General features: G+C 32.7%; 1 pseudogene; it reads right to left on the reverse strand.

Moving 5' to 3' along the window:
- Positions 1-1,691: 1,691 nt before the first annotated feature.
- LOC149263608 (aspartic proteinase nepenthesin-2 pseudogene) overlaps positions 1,692-23,457 on the reverse strand; it is a 31,718-nt pseudogene continuing 9,952 nt past the window's right edge.

Consider the following 23,457-nt stretch of genomic DNA (forward strand, 5'->3'; position numbering starts at 1 on the left):
TCATATCCATGACAAATCAGTTGAATAGAGCAATGAAGCAGGAAGACGCCTTGTCAAGTCAACTTGAACAAAGGCACAAGAGAGTGAATAAGCTTGTAGAAGAGATTGGACAATACAAGGTAGAGGTCTCATCCCTTAAGTCTGAATTACAAGAAGCCAGGAAGCAGGCACAAGGAGCTGACAAGAAAATGGAGAGCAGTCAGACAAGTTTTTTTTTAAAGCTTCCCTGTGAAAAGGATCCTGTGGAGAGAAGGAAACAGAGCATTGCCTCTGTGTGTTTAGTTTTTTTTGTTTTTGGGATTTTACCAGAAAAATCCCAACACGACTCAGAGGGATTCGATACCACCCAGGTGATTGAAAGAAAGAATGCAATAATTGTTGTGATTTCAATTGAATTAGATATAATTGGTAAATATTAGATGTTTATAGGTGTGTGTGAATCTCAACAAAGCGGAAGGTAGAATTTTTAATGAAACTGAATACGAATTTTTTAATTTAATAAAACTGAATACGGATTTGGAATTTGTTAGTGCCCCCTCTCTACCAACCGCATGTAATGAAAGAGCAGCAAAGTATCCGCACATATACACTTTATTCTATGGAAGTTTTTCAAAAACTGAATACGAATTTGGAATTTGTTAGTGCCCCCTCTCTACCAACCGCATGTAATGAAAGAGCAGCAAAGTATCCGCACATATACACTTTATTCTATGGAAGTTTTTCGAAAAGAAATTTAGGATAACACTTTATTCTAGGGAAGTTTTTCGAAAAGAAATCTAGGATAATGGGTAACTGGTGAGAGTTATCCTGAACAGTGCAAGATCAAAGTTAACTGGCTGCCACTATACTTTATTCTATGGAAGTTTTTCGAAAAGAAATCTAGGATAATGGGTAAATGGTGAGAGTTATCCTGAACAGTGCAGGATCAAAGTTAACTGGCTGCCACTATAAACCTAGGCTACCACTATAAACCTAGGCTAAGCCTGCATGGGGTCGCCTACTTTTCTAGCCAAGACACAACAGGTCATATATATACTCAATGAGATTTGAACCCTCATCTCGTAAGTTTCAGCCAACAAAACTTACCGTTAAACCCCACCGATTTCTATCAGCAACCATATCGTTAGTGGTATAAAGTCTACTTTAGTGGTCAATCCTCCGATCACAAAGTGAGAACTGAACTTCGATTCCATCAATGTGCATGGGTTTCCTCGTATATTTCTCATGCAACTTAACTAAATGATATTATGTTTCTGATTGGCAATTCGATGCGACTTTGGCCAAAAATCAAACTTTTCAATAAACACAATAATCAATATTGAAAACGATTATCCTCCAATTTATCTAGAGTTATAAATATTGAGAAATTCATGCTAATAGCTTATGTTATCCACCGACTCTTTCAAGGGCTTTCCGTAACAAACTACATCCTTTCATGAGACTACCGATATTCACAATAAGGAAACCATGGTTTAATGAATTTGAAACAGAGAAACAAGCTTGTTTATTCACATATTGTCTTAAAAAAACTGTTTATATGGGCTTATAATTTAGCAAAATCAAACACCAGCAACAAACTCAAACTTGTATGATAATATTTTTTTTTTTTATCAAACAAGAGCAGGAACAGACTTTAATCATCTAATTTAATATAGAATCTATAGGAAAAAAACAGCTATCCATGTGCTTGATTACAACGAATCACAGTCTGCGGGTGCAAAAGAGAGCACGTTCTTGTCGTTGTCATAGAGTATTTGGTAATTTTGCTGTTGAAAATTGCCTAATGCGGATATCGAGGTCTGCGAATTCGGCAGCATTGCTAGGCAGAAAATGGTGTCATCAACGTAGAAATAGTGTTCTGGCTGCAAAACATAATCTGCTCCCTTAAAGTGGAAAGTCATAGTCGGAAACTGATCAGAGGAAAGTCGAAATTTATAGTCGGGAAGTAAGTTAAAACAGAGGTCTAGTCCGAGTCCAGACCCATCGGTTTGCGGAAAGTGAATGGAAGAAATCAAGGCCTTCTTCAAAACTTGATATGCATCGTCATACAGAAATGTGAATGCGACTCCAGAGTCTATCATAAATCCACCGCTACCATCGTCTTGAATATCAAAAGTAGCAGCAGGGATATCCAATAATTCACCTCCAAGGCTAATTCCTTCCAACGAAACATAATAGAAACTTGATGTCACGTATTCGTTTTGAATAAAAGGAGTTGAACTGACATCCTCGGCATTCAAGGTAGCACTGTGACCTATAAACAAAGGGCTGACCATGTAAGAAGGTTCGTCAAAACCTTGGAGACAGTAAGAAAACTTATTGCCTAGTCCTAATGAAGCAAGCTGTGAAATTAGGGATAAGGAACCTCGTCCGAAGCCTACACCTCCGTGTCCATCGAAGTGGCCTTCATTGTATTGGCCACAACCAAACACAATTTGATTGATCGACTGTGTTGAAAAGGTAAACGTCTCGTATGAAAGTATCCCTGAGCTGGAGTAATCAGCATACTGATACAAGTAATTGCACACATCAGCAGAGCAATAAGAGAAAAGGGTTGGCTGGCACTGAGGGCTTTCGCATGTGACCGTCATGTAAGTGGAGGACTGGGAAGGATCATAGATTGCATAGGATTGATTAGAGCAATCATCACAGGGCAAGCACTGTGTCCATATCAAGTCACTACTTGTATCTAGAATTGCAGAATATGATAATGACGGCTCACCTATTTCTAACTTCATCGTATATTCTCCACTTCCTGCACTTACTTGACCTTGGATTCCTGCGTGAGCCAATTGACCAGACCCATAGAGTGCTTCTAGCCTCTCTTGACTACGTTGCACTGCCTGCTTCACCCGTTCCGTGGATGTAATGTTCCCTGGAAAGAATGGAGAAAGCGGTGAATCTCTATGCACAAGATCTATTCTCAACCCAACAACGGGTTTCTGCTCAGGCCTTGAAATCGCGGATTTATGCTCAGGCTTTGAAATCTTGGGCACAAGCTGTCTGCAATGCATCAAAGGTAATATCATATAAATCAATAACAAATAAGTAAGGAGTTTGCAGAGGGCACGAAGAAATGTGGCAGATTGTCGAGCCATATTTCGTAAACTTGAGAAGGAAATGGTTTACTCTACGAGGAGGGATGCTCTCTATTTATTGGAGATAGAAAAGCATCGCTGATTTGATTTGAAGTTACAAGTCCTCGTTAACTTTAATTTCCATTGCAATTTATTTATTACTATATAAAAATTAAATCTTCATATTCATGCACAAGGAGCTGTACTCGACTTAAAAGTGAATGTTCCTTAACCAACTATCTTTATACTTGACTTAAAAGTGAATGTCCTCAACAAACTATGGTGAGGCATCTTTGCATGGAAACTCATATAAATTTTTACTACTGTATAAAAACATTAAAATTCGATTATAGCCTCATACAATCATATTCATATATATATATTCATTCGTTTGTTTATATATATATTCGTTTTTGCATGACATTTTGAGAGATTTCATAAAATAAAAATAATAAAAAGACCTATCCTATTTATAGTTTAGTAAGATAAATGTGTTCGATAAAGTTTAGGTTAAAAACTATGTTTTGTGCGGTTTGCATGTTATAATGTGTAGATATAAAAATCATGTTTTATTTAAGAAAACAAATTGAATAATTCAATATTTTGTTTCTGATTTAGTTATTTTTTTTCATAAAAAGTATAGATTATATAAAATATTTAAGTAAATAAATACATATGATATCTCTAGTTTGAATGTTTATAAAATTTATGTTTTAATTAGAAACCTATTGAATATATATAATGTTTTGCTAGAAGATATTTATTAATTTTTTTTTTTCTATTTTTATAATAAATTATTGTTTTGAAATTTAATTTTTATTTTCATGAGTTTGATAATTTTCTCAATGTTATTATATATGTGAAGTTATAGAATTTTTTAATATTATTTTAAATTTAATATAAATTTAAATGAAATTATAAAATTTATGAATAATTTTTTAAGGAAATGAGTTGTTAGTAATGGTTCACATTATTATTTAAATTTATTATGCATTTTACAACACAGCGTTAGTCTCTATGAAGTTTTTTTAATTGTAACTTGATAAGGATTAAACTCGAGGGAAGTCAACTCATCTGCACTTCATGTCTTTCTCTCACTCTCTCTCTAATATCATTCATAATAAAATATTTCAATGTTTAGGAAAAAAGTAATCTCATCTACACTTCATGTCTTTCTCTCACTCTCTCTATAATATCATTCATAATAAAATATTTCAATGCTTAGGAAAAAAGTAATTGAAAGTATAATTCAAGCACTTCTTAATATAAAGTTAACATGCACCTAAAAAATATTGGTAATCATAAAAAGAATCTTATTTAAAATATTTCAATATCAACTATATCTATGGTTAAAGAAGTGTGTATGTGTCTCTATATATAATAAAATAATTGAAAAGTATAAAATCTTATGTTTAAAACATTTCAAGTAGTCTAACTAGTCTACATCTTGGTCCCTTCTTATATATATATATATATTTATTTTTTTATTTTTTTTTTTTCTTTCAATTTTGTATGAAATTCAAACAAATATTTGTTGGAATTGAAGTTTATGTTGAGTGGACTAAACAATCCAAGTGGTCAAGGGGATTCTTAAGGCATTGAATCCCTATGAGGCATGGGATCACAATCTCTTGAGTTTCAAGCCCTTTTTTCCCCTGATGCTTGCTAAATTCACCATAATCCAGTATTATTACATATTCATCCATAGCACAAAGATATGTAGATTATATAAAGTTAAATACATATTAGTATAACATGGTCATATATGTATATACATAGCACACAATGTTTTTGAATTCATGAGTGAGATAAGTTCAAGAAAATTTCCCTTTCTATTCTCATGCATATCATAAAATTCAATCATCATATTTATCCTACGCAATGGTTTTCTTCATTATTCAAATTCTTTTACCAACCACATGTACCTTATATGACTACTACCATCATACCTATATCTGTATCCATTGTGATGGCATCATGGTTGTCATTTTGTAAATGTAATATGAAAATAGAAACCTATATCAAGGTGTGACAATATATATCTTGTCATCGTTTATATAACCACTTGGTAGATTGTTATAATCTTAAATCAATGCCCTTTTTAGGGCACCCTATATTAGTCACTATCTATTATGGGTTTTATTCATTGTACTCAACTCAAAACCCCTACTTTAGTGATCATAGTCTTAATGATCATAATCTTGTAAAAACTCCTTATGTTTCTTTGGTAATCACATAGGTTTATGGAAATATTCTCTTCAAAATTTCGACCCATATTTAAATTCTTGATTGTCAATATTTTTCTATTGAATTCTTATTTATCGAATTATGCTATCGCGGCTTGATTGTCAATATTTTTCTATTGAATTCTTATTTATCAAATTATGTTATCGCGGCTAAAAATTGTTCCCTTGGCAAGCTCAACCTATTAAATATCCATTTTATCATTTTCCTATCTATAATTTCTAGTAATATTTTTGTCACCAATTCTCACCTAATTCAAAAAATTGGGTTAGGCAATGCTTTCTTCGAGTAAACAATTTTCTATTGACTATTTACTTGCCAAATTTTGATGACCATACTAAAAATCATGTTTTTTAGAATCCTACTACTTGTTAGGTTGTTTCTACCTCTTAAAAATCTATATAATTTTTTTTACAATTTCTATAAAATTTGCACACCATTCCAAATTTATAAATTTACTGCACTTTACTCAGAATTATAAGTCAAATTCCAAATTCTAAACTCTAAAATATACCCCTCCAAAACTTCTCTTATTTTTCTTATAATCTTTTTCTTATAACCTTGAGTTGAATTCCAAACCTCCATCACTATAGATTTTGGCACTCTATGCCCTAAAATTGAGTATTAGAGTTGCATAACATGGCCTTCCATGTCGTAACCTCTTTTGCACTTGCCTTCTTCACCTAACACTCTCGTTGGTTGGCCACTTTGGACAGTACATGGTATGCCTAATTCTACGAGGGGGTTTAGTTTAAAAAAATATTTAATTGTTTTATTTATTTATATAACTTTATTTTAATAAAACTAATTAATTTGAAATTATAAAATATTATTTTAGTATTTACTTTAATTATAATAAATACAAATTTTCATGTTTAAAATAAAAGGTTTATAGTTATTTATTTTTAATTATCTTTGTTCATTATTTTTAGTGTAATTAAAGGAAAAATGAGATTATTTTTTAGAAGGTTTGATAGGTTAGTTTATGATATTTGATTTTAGGTGGGGGATAATAAATTTTTTACATAATCATCCAAGTTAAATTCAAATGATTTATTATTGTGTTTTTGTTTGTAAGTTATGTGAGTTTTAAAGTGACTTTCACACCTAACTTATGGTTTGAGTCGTCACAACTTAGGGGCATCTAAGCCATCAAAATCACCTAGGGATCACACCTAGCATGTGCCAAACCAATCCTTTTCATAACTAGATTTTTGCCAACAAAGTTTCAAACCAGTGACCTTTACACCACATAGTGTCTTAATAGAATAGATGACCCTGTCACCATCTATTCTATGCTCTGTGGGAAAATTGACTTATTTTTGTAAAAAAAAATTGGTAAAATTGACATCATCATATATTATTATGAGTGCTTGCACAATAATCATGGCCCCAAAAAAGGAAATGGGACCATCAAGAATGTGTTCTCGCATTAATGTGTGCACATTCCTAGGAACATGCACATTCCTAGGTGTATAGGCTTGGGCAAGCCCTGGATCACCAATTACGATGCTAGTTAGGATACCATGTCGACATGGCTTAGAAGTATGTGCATTTTTTGGAAATTTGCATGTTCCTAGGCTTAGAAGTATGTGCATTTTTTAGAAATTTGCATGTTCTTAGGAACATTCATGCACTTTTAGGAATGTGGATGCACTCCTAGGAATGTGAATGCATTCCTAGTGTGACATGTTTTTATATTTCCACAACCTCATTTTTTTACTATTTTGGTACCACATGATATGTTTTTAGGTGATATTGAGAAAAAATGTTCATCCTTAGTATACATTGAGGGTCAAGCCAATGAACTAAATCTTTTTTGGATTCTAGGTAAGCATTCCAATATGTGTGTGTGTGTGTGTGTGTGTGTGTGTGTTTAAAATTGAGGGAAAACCATAATGATGCATGTGAGGATGGAATTGGTCAATGAATGACCAATGAGACCCATTTTTTATGTATTGCATCATATGCTACACTTACATGTTTGGGCATATGCCATTTGTATATTAGAGCCATTTTCAATACAGGTCACCATATTCCATACATTCATGTTTAGGCATGAGGTGTCATTTTGTATATTGGGAGCACACTGTTGTTTTTTTTAAATGATATATCGCTAGGTTGAGTATGCATGTATGTGGTGATGATGTAATACCACCTATGTTGAAGTGAAAATTTTTACACGTTGCATTGTTAAAGGTGCTAGACATGGGGTTTTGAAGACATGTCAGTTAGGTGTATTCCAAGTGATATAAGTAGTTGATGATCATGCAAAACTAGCAAGGTCACAATATTAAATTTAAAAAAATATATTAACACAACTCTTTATTTATAAGGTAATATTATCTTTGTTACTCCACAAAAAAACTAAGATTTGATCCCTTATTTTGGTTCATATAAATTTTCATTTCTTTTAATGTATTCCTTTCTCTTAGAGATATCAATTTATTGTGGTGTGTATGAAACAACATGCTTGAATTTAAAAATGAAGGAACACCTCCCAAGAAGGATGCCTCATTATTGGTGACTCTCATTAAGGATGTTATTCCACCAACACATCACTCTTAAGATTGCATTTTCATATACCTATCATAATTCATGTATAATTAGTTATATATTTCAATCTTTGAGTTGCATGCATATGCAAGTGAAAGGAACTTAGTTTATTATTTATTTTATCCTTTGAAAAACATGCAAGTGGTTAAATAGTTAATTTATGGAAAATATGTGAAACAAAAAAGACACCTTTCATGAGATACTAAATTTTGGCAATTACTTCTTATATCATATTAATTTCTTAGTGTTTCTATCTTTAATTGTAAACTACATATATTTCTCCTCATCATTCCATACTATAACGTTTTATTAGGTCTTCTTTCCGCTTGAATTTGGCTCTTTGCATAGATCCTTCCCAACATTCATGAGCATTGTGTTTCTTGTATGCCACTCTCCCACCCAACACATCATCTAACTTAGATTTGCTTCCATTTAGGTACACCCCAAACTAAACATTTCATAGTTTGAAATCCAAAAAAATATTCATGTAGCGCTTTTTCTATAAAATTTTGGTTCTATTAGTTGAATTCCCACCAAATGTACCATATTTTAGCAATGTTCTATGGATTTTCTAAGGTTTCCCTCGCACACTACATGATTTGTATTGTAGATATGGTTCTACATATCCATCAACTACCTTCTAACAATAAAATTCTACTTCTTTGAGACTACCCTCTCACTTTAAAACTTCCTCATCTTACATCTATTTCTTTGGATCTTACCTTCACCAACACTTTAGCCTAGTGATTATTTAATTTAGTCTTTAAATATGTTGAGTATAGTATTGCATGTTCCATACCTCTTTCACACGATGTATCCCTATAAAAGGTTTAATTAGTTGGAGATAAATTCCCTCTCCATTACATTTTTTAGGATATTGACAATGATCTTATATATGTGCTATGGCATTAGTTTAGATTTACCATAGTTAACTTACATTTCTATACCAACATTTCATTACCAAAATATGTTGGGAAAGGATAAATTACTAAAATCATGGATCCACATCTTGACTAAATGTACTTCCAAGCTTGCTTGGAGACTGATGGTGTTAACAGTTTTCTTCTTACAGAAAACTAGTTAGAAGGTGTGGCCCCAACTTAATGTTTCTCACAATATACTTCTTCAAACATTTACATTCAACTAAATAAATATACAAATACCGACTATTGAATTAGGTGTGTAACCACCTAGGATGAATTCTGCAGAAATTTTTTTCTAATGCTTTTACCATCATTGATACCTCCATGACTTGATCTAGAGATGGTTTTGATTTTGACTCATGATTTTTTTTTTTTTTTTTCACTTTCGATATCTTATTTTTACTCATGAAAAGTGAAAAACCAATTGGCTATGACTATCCTAAAAAATTTTAGCCAAAAAGATCTCATATTTCAAGAATTTTGATCCTTTCTTCAACTTTCCACTAAAATGCACCCCTCTCCTCATTACCTTGTTTAGGAAAAACAACACCACCCTCAATTTCTAGTTAAAAATAGTGATGTATAACCCTAAATTATTTTTACGTAGTCTTGGGAAACCAATTTAAACATCACCTCAATTCATCAATATGATTATTTCCTAATCAGTTATAAACTCTTTTAAAATGACAAAATGTATGATGTCACCCCCACTAGAAAAAATCTATCTCATAATGCTGTATTCCAACAAATCAACTTGTATATATGCTTTTCCCTTTTTGTTGTACCTTTCAAAAATTATTCCTATGGATTTACACCATCCTCCTTCTCGAACCTAAAGAATGTTATCCATCATCCTTTCTTCAACTGTCCACTACAATGCACCCCTCTCCTCATTACCTTGTTTGGGCAAAACAACACCACCCTCAATTTCTAGTTAAAAATAGTGATGTATAACCCTAAATTTTTACGTACGCTTGGGAAACCACTTTAAATGTCACCTCAATTCATCAATATGATTATTTCCTAATCACTTATAAACTCTTTTAAAATAAAAAATGTATGATATCACCCCACTAGAATAAATCTCTCATAATGCTATATTCCAACAAATCAAGTTGTATATATGATTTTTCCTTTTTGTTGTACCTTTCAAAAATTATGCCTATGTATTTACACCATCCTCCTTCTTGAACCTTATGAATGTTATCAATCATCCTCCTACATCCCAACCTTACCTCATTATCTTATTTCCATTCCAACATCCTCCCACCCTCAACTCACCATACTCCATATTTTCCTTCATATCTCAAAACCCTAAATAATAATGTTATATAATCCATTACTATCTGAACAACAAATTTTCTTGGTTTTCCACTCTCCCTTCATAAATCTCATGCCCTAATTACAATTGTGCCCTCCATTTTTATAGAACAAAGTTAGCCATCGTTGCCACCAAATTGAGGAAACACATGATTAGCATCTCGCTGCAACATAAAAATGCTTTGAAATTGTTGATTATGAATAAGACTCTTTTTCTAGAAAGGGATATAGTTCATAGTGTCTTATAGAGAACTAATACACTTTTACATATGGAGGGTTGTTCTAAAACTGCTCCTTTCTGAAAATGCAAAATTGGGAAACACTTTTAACTTATTTTCAACGTACAAAATTGTGAATATTTATGGTTTTTCAGCTTCAACCACTAGAAACTCATATTTTCTTTGAGATTTTTTCTTTCTTCTAAAAACAAGATTTATAAAGAATTGTATTTCCTTCATACTCATATTTTTATTTTTAATTTTTGTGCACACATATATGGATAAATTTGGTGTTTACTAATTGCATATACTTGGAAATTTCAGGAAAGTATAACGAGTGACTTAATCAACCAATGAGGGTTTTAGAGATATTGATTCATTTTGGGAAAAAAATATATCATCACAGTCTACATATATTGCACTAGGATATGGAATATTTTTGGGGAATTTTTAGATTCAATCATTATCTTTTATCATATAATGAAAAAGGGTAAGAAAAAAATGGTGATTTTTCAACACATTTGGTGATCCATCAATTTTACTTTTAATGTGATCAGTAATAAGTCATCTGAAAATATTTTTGAGCAGGACAGAGAGAGGAATACCTGTGTGATTATTCAAATGATTTGGTGGTTCAATTTTGAAGTTACGAAATTTTCATTTTAGGTAATTTTTTAGAATTCTAAAAATCTGCGGTGACACAACTTAGTATACAATTAATAATCAATATGAATTCTTCATGAAAATGAATATTTCTTATATCATTAGAAACTATATTTAAAACTAAATCTAGTGGTACAAAAACATCATCTAACTCTTAAATTTTGCATGGATTAGGAATTGGAAAATTGCAATTTTTTTCCAATTTTGATTGACCAAAAACCCTTGACTTAGAAAAAATCTCTAATAAGAGCATAAAAATTCTCAATCAAGATATTTATAATTCTCATGCAAGATTTTTTCATAAATATGGTTTATGTTAACCGCTAAAATTTTTCTCCGAAAGAAGTCTCGACTGAGAGAATTTAAACTCTTAGCTAAGAGTGTACAAAACATCTAGATAAAATCTATGGAGGCATAAAAAATGTAGGATTCAATTACATGATAATGATGAATATATGTTATGATAATATAGCTAGACAATCCTATCCAAATAGACTTCTAGATAATGTGAGACATAGGGTGAAAGAGTTTTGGCATTTGAATTCCTGCATGTCATCAAATGAAGAGACATTGTGTGACATCATATATCTAGAGGGGTTTATGAAACTCATAACACAAGTTAGTGAAGTGGAGTTATTCCATAATTTTATGGAGAGTGACACTGATGTGAAGATTTCTCTTAACAATTTTTTTAAGCTTAAGCTAACGTATGTGAGGCCTATCATTGTTCGTGACAAATGTTTTTGTCAATACCATTTATAATTGCAATTATATTATGAGACATTTCTAAAATTTGGCATAGAATATTGGTCCAATGATCCCCCCATTTAAGTGTTCGTGAATTTTTATCTAATATATTATGTGCATGAGAGAATAACCAATTATTCTATAAGAAAGAATGTGATGGTGGAAGAGAATTTATAAAATGTTCTCATTTGGCACTCTTTGATCCCAAGTATCACATTTATCTAAATGATTCATGATTATTAAATCTCATTGTTAAGTGGAAAAGATTTCAATATGCTACATATAGTATTGTTATAGATTCAATGAAAAAATAAAAAAAGATTGATTTATTTGAATATGACATTTATGTGACATATTTTATGGAGAAGTTCAGTTAGCAAATATATAAATATATTAAGCACTCTCATATAACATGATCACAGGAACTACATTTTAAAAATCATGTGATGCATTCCCAAAGGGAACAATATTATCGGTGGTTGATTTTGCTTAGAATTACACATTCACTCCATAAAAGTGAATATTATCATTCAAACCATGTCTCTATACTTGTGCATATTTTGTATAGGCATGTAGAGCTTGGTATCGATGGTTTTGATAGTAATGAAAATAATTGTGATGTGCTGGTCAATTTAAATCAACATTATCATTCTTATCGTTGTATCACCTTCATAAGATAACTAACATTCAACACACATGGAATTTCTTTGAGACGAGGCATGGAAAAGGATAACACAATGTTGTTGGGGCATTCATAAAACATGCAATTATGAGGCATCAATTGAATCAAGAGGCTACCCAACATGTAGATTCATTTGATGTTTTTAACTAGTGTAGAAAAATTTAAAGCTATATTTTGAACCCAAAGATGGCTCATGTGCATAGGTAAGTGTATAGATCTATGTATATATAAATATATGTACATGTGCACATGTGTGCAAGTGTGTGTGTAAACACCACCCACCTTAACCTTGGTAGAAAGCATTTAATTTCTAATCCAATCTCCCTGGTAAATAGTTAGAGAGAGGGGATAATAAAAAATTTATCTTCAGAATTGGAAATAAGCATCACCATTATTTTCATCTCACTAAGATGAATCAAGCAATATGATATTTCACCTCAATCTGACCTCTGGATCATAAGTTATGATCCTTTAATTTTTCGACAAGTCAGAGGGTGACACATCATTAACCTTTCCACATGGACTCACGTGGTCATGCCAAGTGGCTAACCTCCAAGTGCCACAGGGTAGCTTCGTAAAGGTTGTTGACATGTTCAATATGTGCCAAATCCCGACTTCGTTCCCTAGTTGTAACCCACGGTACTACCCTGACTATAAACTTTGTGAATGCCTTTAGTTTTCATGTGGGATTTTATTTTCGCTTCCTCGATAATAAGCCCCAAGTATTCCCCAACCGTTTCTCTTAGTACTAAACCCCCTTTCAATATTTATAGAACACTTAAGGGAAATCAATCGTGGGTTAGCTGCAATGGTTCCAAAATTGTTTGGAATTACACCAAAGTTTAGCCATGATCCTTGAAGTCTATTAAAGCACTCATCGGTGCTATCCCTCCTAAGCTTACCATAGGTTTCCTCTCCCCGAATTTGGAGGTTTCACGAGATACCCAAAATGGCACATGGAGACCAGTTCTTGTCAATGAGACATATAATCCTTATTTTATGACCAAATACAGACATGAGCCTTATAGACACGCACGTAATGGGTAAGTTTCTGGGCCTACAAACATGCCCACTTTTGGGACAGGGAATTCCAGGCATGACTGCTCAAATATGTGTTGGATTCCCTTTGCTAAAGGCTTAGTGACCCATAAAGAACCACCAATGTTTGATCTGCATAGAAAAGTGTACCCTAGTGCTCATAGTGATCTAACCAGCAACATTGTGGAAGTTATTGAGGATTCCTAGAACATTGAGCTATTGGTAGGGATTAGAAGCTCGTCCCTCCCAAACGAGAGTTCTTCACTTTGGACACCATGACTATCACCAATTATTCAAGCATGAAGCTGCCATACCACCTCATTACCAAGATATTACATAGAATATGGTTTCCAGTCTAAGAAGGTTAAACATCAATGCAAATAGAATGAGAATGCATTTTTCTAAAAGTGAAAGGCTAGAAAGTTAAGTCTACCCATCCTCGAAGGTCTTTCCCTACTCATGAGAGATCGTAGGTCCTTTGAACCAAGCCATGGTTCCTGCAAATGTGTATACCCATCACTAGGCACACATCACAATAGGCTAGAAGGTTCCCTTTAAGTAAAATAATAGGTTATGATAATAAGGGAGGAGGAAAAATCCTTAGCATTATCACATTGTGAAATCATCCTTGTCAATGCAAGCTATCAAAAATGTAACCATCATGTTGTAACAAGAATAAGTCCTCTTCTAAACATTATTGTAATCAAATCAAGCCTCTTATGGATTATTCCAATACCTTTTATATTTTTCACAGTAAGTCAGCTAATTAAGTATCAGTAATAATACAATCATGTATTTTTGTGCATAGCAACACCATTTCAAACTAGAAATGCAACATACATTCATTGTCATGTAAAAGTACATAAAAGTACTTATCTTGTAAGCTTTCATGGAATCTGTGTTAGGGACTATGACTCTCTTGCCAACCATATATAATTACAACTAATCCTCTCTTGTAGTTATCACCCTTAAGCTGGATTCTAGAGACTGAGATGGATTTCTCTAGGGATCGTATACCAACTGCTGGATGAAATAGGGACTCCAGAGGCTATCCCACCTCTACCCACCAACCAAATGGTATTCAACCAATCTTCAGGGACTTTATAGGTCTACCACCTCCCCCATTCAATTGTTCAACAACCATTAAGCTTCAAGGAATCGAGAGGTTGCACCTATACCATGAACTTATCACACAATGATTCCACCTTCAAGGGGACTCGAAAATCCATTGCCAAACCGAAATGAAATAAGTAATGGAGACTCTATAACTTCCTTCCAATACTCCAAGGGATAAACATCTACTCGGGCTATTAAGGGACTCCAGAGAAAACCCATCTCCACCCTCCATTCCCTTGGGTGACTTGAGGTTTACCCTCACCTAGAGAATCTTATCCTATTCTCCTAATGTTACCAGAAAGATAACAACTCCTCTGAGAGCCACAAGATAGAACATAAGTGCCTCGTTGTGTGTTATTCTCCACAATGGTCTTCTTTACAAGTTCTCATCCACAATGGTTCTTCTCCTACTCCTATTCTTCCCCAATCAATTTTTTCCTAACTTCTATGCCTTCTTCTTGTCCACTCCACGACTACCTAACCCTTGTTTCCACATCCCATTCTCCATTAGGGGAATCTTGAGGCCTAAAATGGGCGTCTTAAGGAAATTATAAAATAATAGTGGAAATAATAAAATAAGATTAGATTACATCATCAAATTTTAGAGGGAAAAAAGAAAATACTGTTTTTTAAACTCGTATTTTCAACTTATCTCCCTATGGGTTTACTCAAATTTCAAGTGAAAACACTCATTGGATGAAAAATATGATTCCCCATGTTGCATACTTTCGATGGACCCTACTACACGAAAAATGAGATATACATGAAAAACGTGATTGCAATAAAGTTTTTCATGTATTTCTCATTTTTCGTGTAGCAAGGTCCATCGAAAGTATGCAACATGGGTACTCCTTGGATGAGGAATTAATTTTTTCATCCAACGAGTACTTCCACTCGAAATTTGAGTAAAACCTTAGGGAGATAAGTTGAAAATACGAGTTGAAAAAATAGTTTTTTTTTTTTTTTTTTTTTTTATCTTTTTACTTTTTTACTCCAAAAATGGTGAATCATCCCCCATGGTTGACATCATCATCTTGAATCCTATTGGTTCTTATAAAGTTTATTTTGGCTGTAAATTTTTCTTAGGAGGCCCATTTTAGACCTCAAAATTCTCCTAATGCTATTGTTTAAGGCATTAGTTCCATACATTTCTCAACCATCTAGACACATAACCCCCTTTTGTCCTTGATCTTCTCCACGATATCATGATCTTTTCCATGAGGCTTATCTTATCAAATTCGAATTTGATCCTTCAAGGCCACATAAACATGTCTTGGAAGCTTCCTTGGAACCTACACATGTCACAAAAACAACCCACTTTCCATATATAAAGTAAAATATATTATTTTCTAATATTTAATCAAGAATTTCTCTCAAAAATGCTTAAAAATAAACAATATTTGGAAAATATAAATGAGACCCATTAATGGTGAATAGTAGGGAAAATGGAGTGACAAGGTGGTGAATAGTGAGTGATATAATGGAAGCATAGGTGAAAAATGTATGGTAATGAGTGATATTTGTATGACATTTTTGGAGCCCAACAACCAGCTCTCAAATTCACCTTGTAAAAATCTTCAGTGTATTCTCTCATTTTCATTATCTTTTGTTTAATATTTTTCATTTGTTTGTAAAGATTTAGCTGTTAATCCTTTGGCAAGAACTTACTCTTCATCTTTACCACCATTCTATCCTAGTTCTTGATCAATGATTTGTCCTTCTTCCTTTTTCAGCCTGTACAATGTTCCACTATAGTGTAGCATGGCCTTTCAGCCTTGTCATAGAAAAATTTACTCTCTTATCCTCGTCAATTTCCTCGTACTCAAAAATACTTTTTCATCTCACTGATATAATCTAGTAGGTTCTCATATTTCAAACTGCCATTGTAAATAGAGATTTCAAGCTCTGGCCTTGAACTTGAGCCCAATACTACTCTCAACAACTTAATCTCAGCAACTTCTTTAACATGTGCTACTCCTTCTTCTTCAAGTTCCTCTTCAGCCTCACTAACATCTCCACCTTTAGGATCCCGTTGTCTCCTACTTCCATGGCTTCTAACTAAACTTGCAGCGTCCTTATCTCTTCCCGGAGGTTTGCATTACCCGCAGGTCTGCCTCCACAACCTCATACCCTTCCTACTCTGTTATTCATCTCTATATACTATAGATACCAACAACGTTAAGGCTTTGATACCACAAATTGATGGTTTCTATCTCAGTAGCTTACAATGTTGTTACAGGAGGAACAACAATCATTTATTTCTCAGCAAACTACAGCGTTGGTATAGGAGGAACAAGAAATCATTGATCTCACAACCAACTACAGTGTTGTTAAAGGAGGAACAACAAATCATTGCTCTCACAAAAATCTACAGTGTTTTTACAGGAGTAACAACAAATCATTACTCTTATAGAAAACTATAGTGTTGTTATAGGAGGAACAACATATCATTTCTCTCATAGCAAACTACAGTGCTATTACAGGTGTAACAACAAATCAATTTTTTATGGCCACATAATATGTAAAAACACATTTTAAATATCCCTTCGTAACTCCCCAACCAAGGATATTTTTGGAAAATCACTCACTAGTTACCAAATAGACCGTGCATTGAACAAAACCCAAATGCCAGAATTTTTAATTTCGTCTTCCTTTTATTAGAAATTGACTCGCAACTTTGATGACGGTTTTCCTTTAAAAATTTTCTTTCTTCTATTGGCTTGATATAGAGTGTTATATATTCTTAAATATGTACTGTAATATGACTCTTTCCAATAAACAATCTTGGATGCAAAAGTACTCGATTAGAATTTTAACTAAAATATGGTTCACTGGGCTCTCATTTAAATGTAATCAACATAGAAAATACAGTGCAGGAGTTCCTCATTCAACAAAAAAATTTAAAGGCCAAATAAATTTCAATCTTCAGATATTAATATTATGGTTCACAAACCTCACAAACACATGCAAATCATTGTCTCACAAAAACTTACGAATTTGATTTGCTGATACAAAAAACCACTGGTCTAAGAAATATTGTTCAATTAATTTCAATCTCACACCAAAACTTCCAACCCCCAAAAATGTTCCTCCTCTCTCCCCAAAAACTAAAAACAATTGCCCAAGAAATGAGTTCATGGATGTGAACCAATTTCCCTTATCCCTAACTACCTACTAGCTATAAAGTCATTTATTTTAACTAGATGTTCTTAACTAACCTTAACTAAATATGAACAACTTTTCACAAATAAACTTTAAATGTTCTATCCTTGACATGTGATCAATCCATCACATTACTAGGCTCTTGGTCTGACTTTAATAAATGATCATTTTTATGTGCTCAGCCTAATGCGCCTGCAACAAATGCAGTGAATAGGTGAAACCATATTATATGATTATCCTTAGGGAGTTCATAGAGCATCAATATCCACAACAAATAGAGTTGAATCATGGGTGGAGACAATAATTGACACAAAATCATCATTTTAATCAGTTTTTCACAAGAAGCTTCACATACAAACTAGACACATGTTAGAAACCATCTATATTTTATATAGTTTTTTAGTGTCCAAGCAAAAAAGATCCTTGATGAACAAAAGACTAGGAGGAATTCCTAGCAATTTTCAAAGTGATACCTTTCAAATAAAACCTACCTCCAACTATATTGAATTTTCAATCAATTTGAATATTTGACACATTGAATGTGTGGTTGACATTTAGTTTGTATTGAATTTATCTCTAAATGTATTGGTATTATCACTTAATTTAAAAAACTAAGAGACACTATTTCTGCATATTCATTGACATATTGATTTAATGCCACATGAGAGATGGTGAGAATTTTGTGTTCTTACTCCTTATAGGAAGAAAGCTTATGACCAAATCTAATGTTTCACTATCTACATCTCATTTTGAATGCAAAGTGTTGGATAAAGTTCCATGATCGATGTCCTTACATGGATAAAGATCGTAGGAATACATGTGTTTATTGGTCTTGTTGTAATTAATAATTGCCTATGTCATAGAATTTTTTTTTGATGGTTTATATTCACAAATACGAACAAATCCTCTGCCCATTTTACATTATCAATTATAGAAAAATAACACTTGGGAATAAGCATTCTTATCAGGAGTTTCTAGACAAGTGCTCCAAGAATTTTTTTTCCATGAATAATAAGGTCTTATATAATTGTTTCACATTTTTTTATTCTTGCATTGATTCTTCAAATTGATTTTATAACTGATTACTATATGGATATTATGTCTATTGGAGCTCTCAAAGCATGTGCTCAACTGTGAATTGATCTTTGTCTGAAAATTTCCATTGACAAATAATCAAAGATGATTAATTTTCTAGTTATATATATGGTTAATGGGAAAACAAGTTGGATCTCTAGATGGTCATGATGAAAATGAAAGTTTTATAATGATGTATGGATGCATTATGTGGAGAGCCACTAAGGAGTGAATGAAAATTGATGCCAATACTACCAATAATACAAGTTCCTTTGTCACTCAATTCCATTCTATGAAGATGGAAATGGTTAATGACAAGTCCATATTACATAAACCATGCTTTCCACAAAACAAGGAAAACAATAATGGACAATTGAGATCACAAAGATATGCCAATCTCAGGTAAAGAATTTATTTAAAAGGTATTCATGTACAACTCTTCCTCTCTCCAATCTTAAAGTATCTTTTTAACATGATAATTATGCCTTTGTGATAACTATCATGATACATTTGGGTTACTCAGGAAAGAAAACATATGTAGGTATCCTAAATAATAGGGAGTTTATTTTATACGCTGCATCAACCTATTGATTTATAGTTTGGATTATTTAAAATAAAATTCACGTAGACTACAGAGATGGAGGAAATCACCCATGCTCATAATCAATATTTAAATAGAGAGATTACTTTGGAGATGTACCATGAACAAACAAAATTCTTGCTATAATTTTCAATTTCATATGCACTAAAGTAAAATAAATCATGCTCTCTAGGGAAAAGAAGTAAACAACAGAAATATTATAGCCATATATACATGCTGTAGATATGGATGAAATAGTAAATATGTATTTTATAGGTCCATAGTAGGGATGTTTACATAATGTCTTGAGGTCCATGAAACTCCACATTGAAGTTGTGGATTCCACCATTCAACATCTCCACTTTATAGTCACTCACCATCCTACAAGAAGAATCAAGGACAAAATAATCCCAAAATAAAAATAGGAATGTATTTGTTGGTTCAATCAATAAGAATCCAATAAAAAATGGAAAGAGGAGTTTGGGAAAAATAACAGTTAATGATTGCAAAAGTCTTCAATGGGTACTTGGTCAACAAGTGTAGAACTACATTGCATTTAAATTCAGTCAATAGGGCTATAATGCGAAATGAAAAGAGAAGAAGATAAAAGCAATTACAAAACGATTCTTGTGAGGAATCCAAAATATTATGCAATTATCAAATAGCTTATCTTTTCATAGCAATGACTTGTTTTAGTGCTATTCTTAGGGAAATGTGTACCACATTTTACTGCAATACAATGCAAATGTATATCATGAATGATACATCATTGAAACAAAAGAAGGTCACATGCACTCCCCCTCCCTACATCAACAAGGAGACCTAGAATGTCTGCTTTGGATTTCAAACATTTGACCTTTCTTTCCTCAATTTTTCTCGCATATTAGCTATGAAGCCAAAAATGAGAATGAAATAAATATAACTATGATTCCATGGAAATGCCGAAAAATATAAATAATTATAAATTGATTTCATGATGATAGATCCATACATTCTGGGGATTCATTTCTATCTGCAAATATGCATAAGACAATTATGCTAGCAGCAGTTGGACCAAATAGATTATCCTTTGAAAACATAAAAGGGTTAATCCACATGGTCTACTTTTCAAAAAAATGGAACCATTAGTAATGATATCACTATGGGTCTTCTTTAACAAATGATAAGCTTCCATTGGTTCAAAAATGATTAGGTAATGCACTTGTCTTATTGAGCAATCCATGATGGTCGCTATGATAAAAAAATATGAAAAAAGGGGATATAAGGAAATATTTGGACATACAACTTCATCAGATCCATTTCCCTTATTTTTCTTAGAGAAGCCATTCCCTACACCCAAAAAATGCTTATTACCCAAGTGATAAAACCCCAAAACAAATCCAACCCTCCAAGATCTCCCATACATATATCTAATGATATCCAGCTGCAATTATAGCTACAACATACCTTCCAAGTAGATATCTAAAGGACCAACCTACCACACAAGTCAAAACAAATTGTTGAATACCAAAATCATATTGAATACCTACAATAGAGGAAGAGAAATTGGGACTAAATCCATATAAAAAACAAATTGATGGGCTCCTGAAAGTAGCATATGGGTAATAATGTAAAAATGGGATTTTAGATTGAGTAGGCATGTGAATGAGAACCTAGGATCCTAGATTGATTAAACAATTTCCCGAAAGGGATACTGAATTACATTTAATGTATAAAAGAGAAATAATGAGGAAATCACCATGCTCATAGTCAATGTTTAAATGGAGAGATTACCATAGAGATGTACCATGGAAAAACAAAAGTCTTGCTATAATTTTCAATTTCATATGCACCGAAGTAAAAGGAATTATGCTCTCTATGGAAAATAAGTAAACCACAGAAATATTATAGCCATACATACATGCTACAAAGATGGATGAAATACTCAATATGCATTTTATAGGTCTTTAATAGGGATGTTTACCTACTGTCTTGAGGTCCATGAAACTCCACATTGAATTTGTGCATTCCATTGTTCAACATCTCCACTTTATAGTCGCTTACCATCCTACAAGAAAAATAAAGGATAACACAATCCCAACATCAAAATAGGAATGTGTCTGTTGGTTCAATCAATAAGAATCCAATACGAAATGAAAAGAGGAGTTTGAGAAAAATAAGAATCAATAATTGCAAAGCCCTTCAATGGGTACTTGGACAACAAGTGTAGAACTACATTTCATTTCAATTTTAATCAATAGGGCTATAATAAAGAATGAGAAGGGTAGAAGATAAAAGAAATTGCCAAAAGTTTCCTATCAGGAATTGAAAATATTATGCAATTATCAAATAGCTTATTATTTCATACTAATGACTTTTTTAATGTTATTTTTTGGGGAAATATATATCAAATTTCACTGCGATAGAATACAAATGTACATCAGGAATGATACATCATTGAACCAAAATGCAGGCACATGGGTTCCCCTCCCTACATCAGCAAGGATAGCTAGAATGTTTGCTTTGGATTTCAAACATTTGACCTTTCTTTCCTTCATTTTTCTCCCATATCAACTATGAATATATAAAAGAGATTGAAAGAAGTATAACTAAGGTTCCATGGCAGTGTTGAAACACCTAAATACCTATAAGGATATTTTAGGACGATAGAGCCATACATTTTTGGGACACATTTCTATCTGCAAACATGCATAACACAATTATACTAGCAAGAGTTGGACGTGATGGGCTATCATCTGAAAATTAAAAAGGGTTAAGCCACAGGGACTAATTTTCAAAAACATAGAACCATTTATAATGATATCACTCTAGATGATTTTTAACATACAATAACCTTCCACTAGTTCAAAACTTATTGGGTAATGCACTTGACTTATTAAGAAATCAACAATGGTACTCGTGATAAAAATATTGAAAAAGGGGAAATAAGGAGATATTTTGACTTACAATTTCATCACATCCATTACCCTTATTTTTCTTGGAGAAGTCATTCCCTACACCCAACAAAATATTATTACCCAAAGTCAAAAAAACCCAAAACAAATCAAACGATTATTAATATCCCATACATATATCTATTGATATCTAACTACAATTGTAGCTACAAATACCTTCCAAGTAGATATCTAAAGGACTCGCTTGCCTCACAAGTCCAAACAAATTGTTGAATACCAAAATCATGTTCAATACCTACAATAGGGGAAGAGAAATTCGGACTAAATGCAAATAAAAAAAAATCAATGGGATCCTCAAAGTAGCAGATAGTTAATTACGTAAAAATGGGATTCTAGATTGAGCAAGTATATGATTGAGATCTTAGGATCCCATATTGATAAAATAATTGCCCAAAAGGGAGAGTGAATGAAATTTAATGTATAAAAGAGAAAATGAAAATGACCTTTTTCCCTTGTATCAAATGGTGCTAATGACGAGGGGGGCACCCTCTATTTTCTGGTTTCTTTTAGTCTACTCCCACCCTTTCTATGCATTTATAATATGGCCAACTATTGATGTTGTGCAGTGATGGTAATGTGCTTGTGCATGTGTTTGGCGTTTTTTTCACATGCTTGTAATCCATGTAGATTTTAGATCAGGCTTTATATTAATTTTTACACTCATTTACATACTTGTAATTTGCACACTTATAGTTACTTTGGTGCAGTTTAGCTGCAATTGTTCAACTTCCTTTTGTATGAAGGTTTATCTTCCACAATTATTCAACATATATTGTAATCTTCCACATTTCTTTCTTTTCAGACTTTGTTCTACATAATTTATATCTAAATCCACTTTGGAGTTGTTTATTCTTGCTTTCTGGCAGCATGCCACTTCAGACCTTGCAACCTAATATTGCAGTATTCTTGAAGACACTCTGAATTACTATTGACAAACATAGGTTAGCAATCACATGAACAAAAACCAGAGAGAAATAACACACACAACTCAAAGATCAAGACATCAAGGTTTAAATGGTAAACCCTCAAAGATAGAAACATCCATTAGCAACAAGAAATATGTATTGTTGCTCAACAGGACTTACATCCAATACAATACTCTT

This window comes from Pinus tabuliformis, chromosome 6 (assembly GCF_031772625.1).
Source record: "Pinus tabuliformis cultivar Carrire ecotype Pingquan chromosome 6, CPIR1, whole genome shotgun sequence".
NCBI lineage: Eukaryota > Viridiplantae > Streptophyta > Pinopsida > Pinales > Pinaceae > Pinus > Pinus tabuliformis.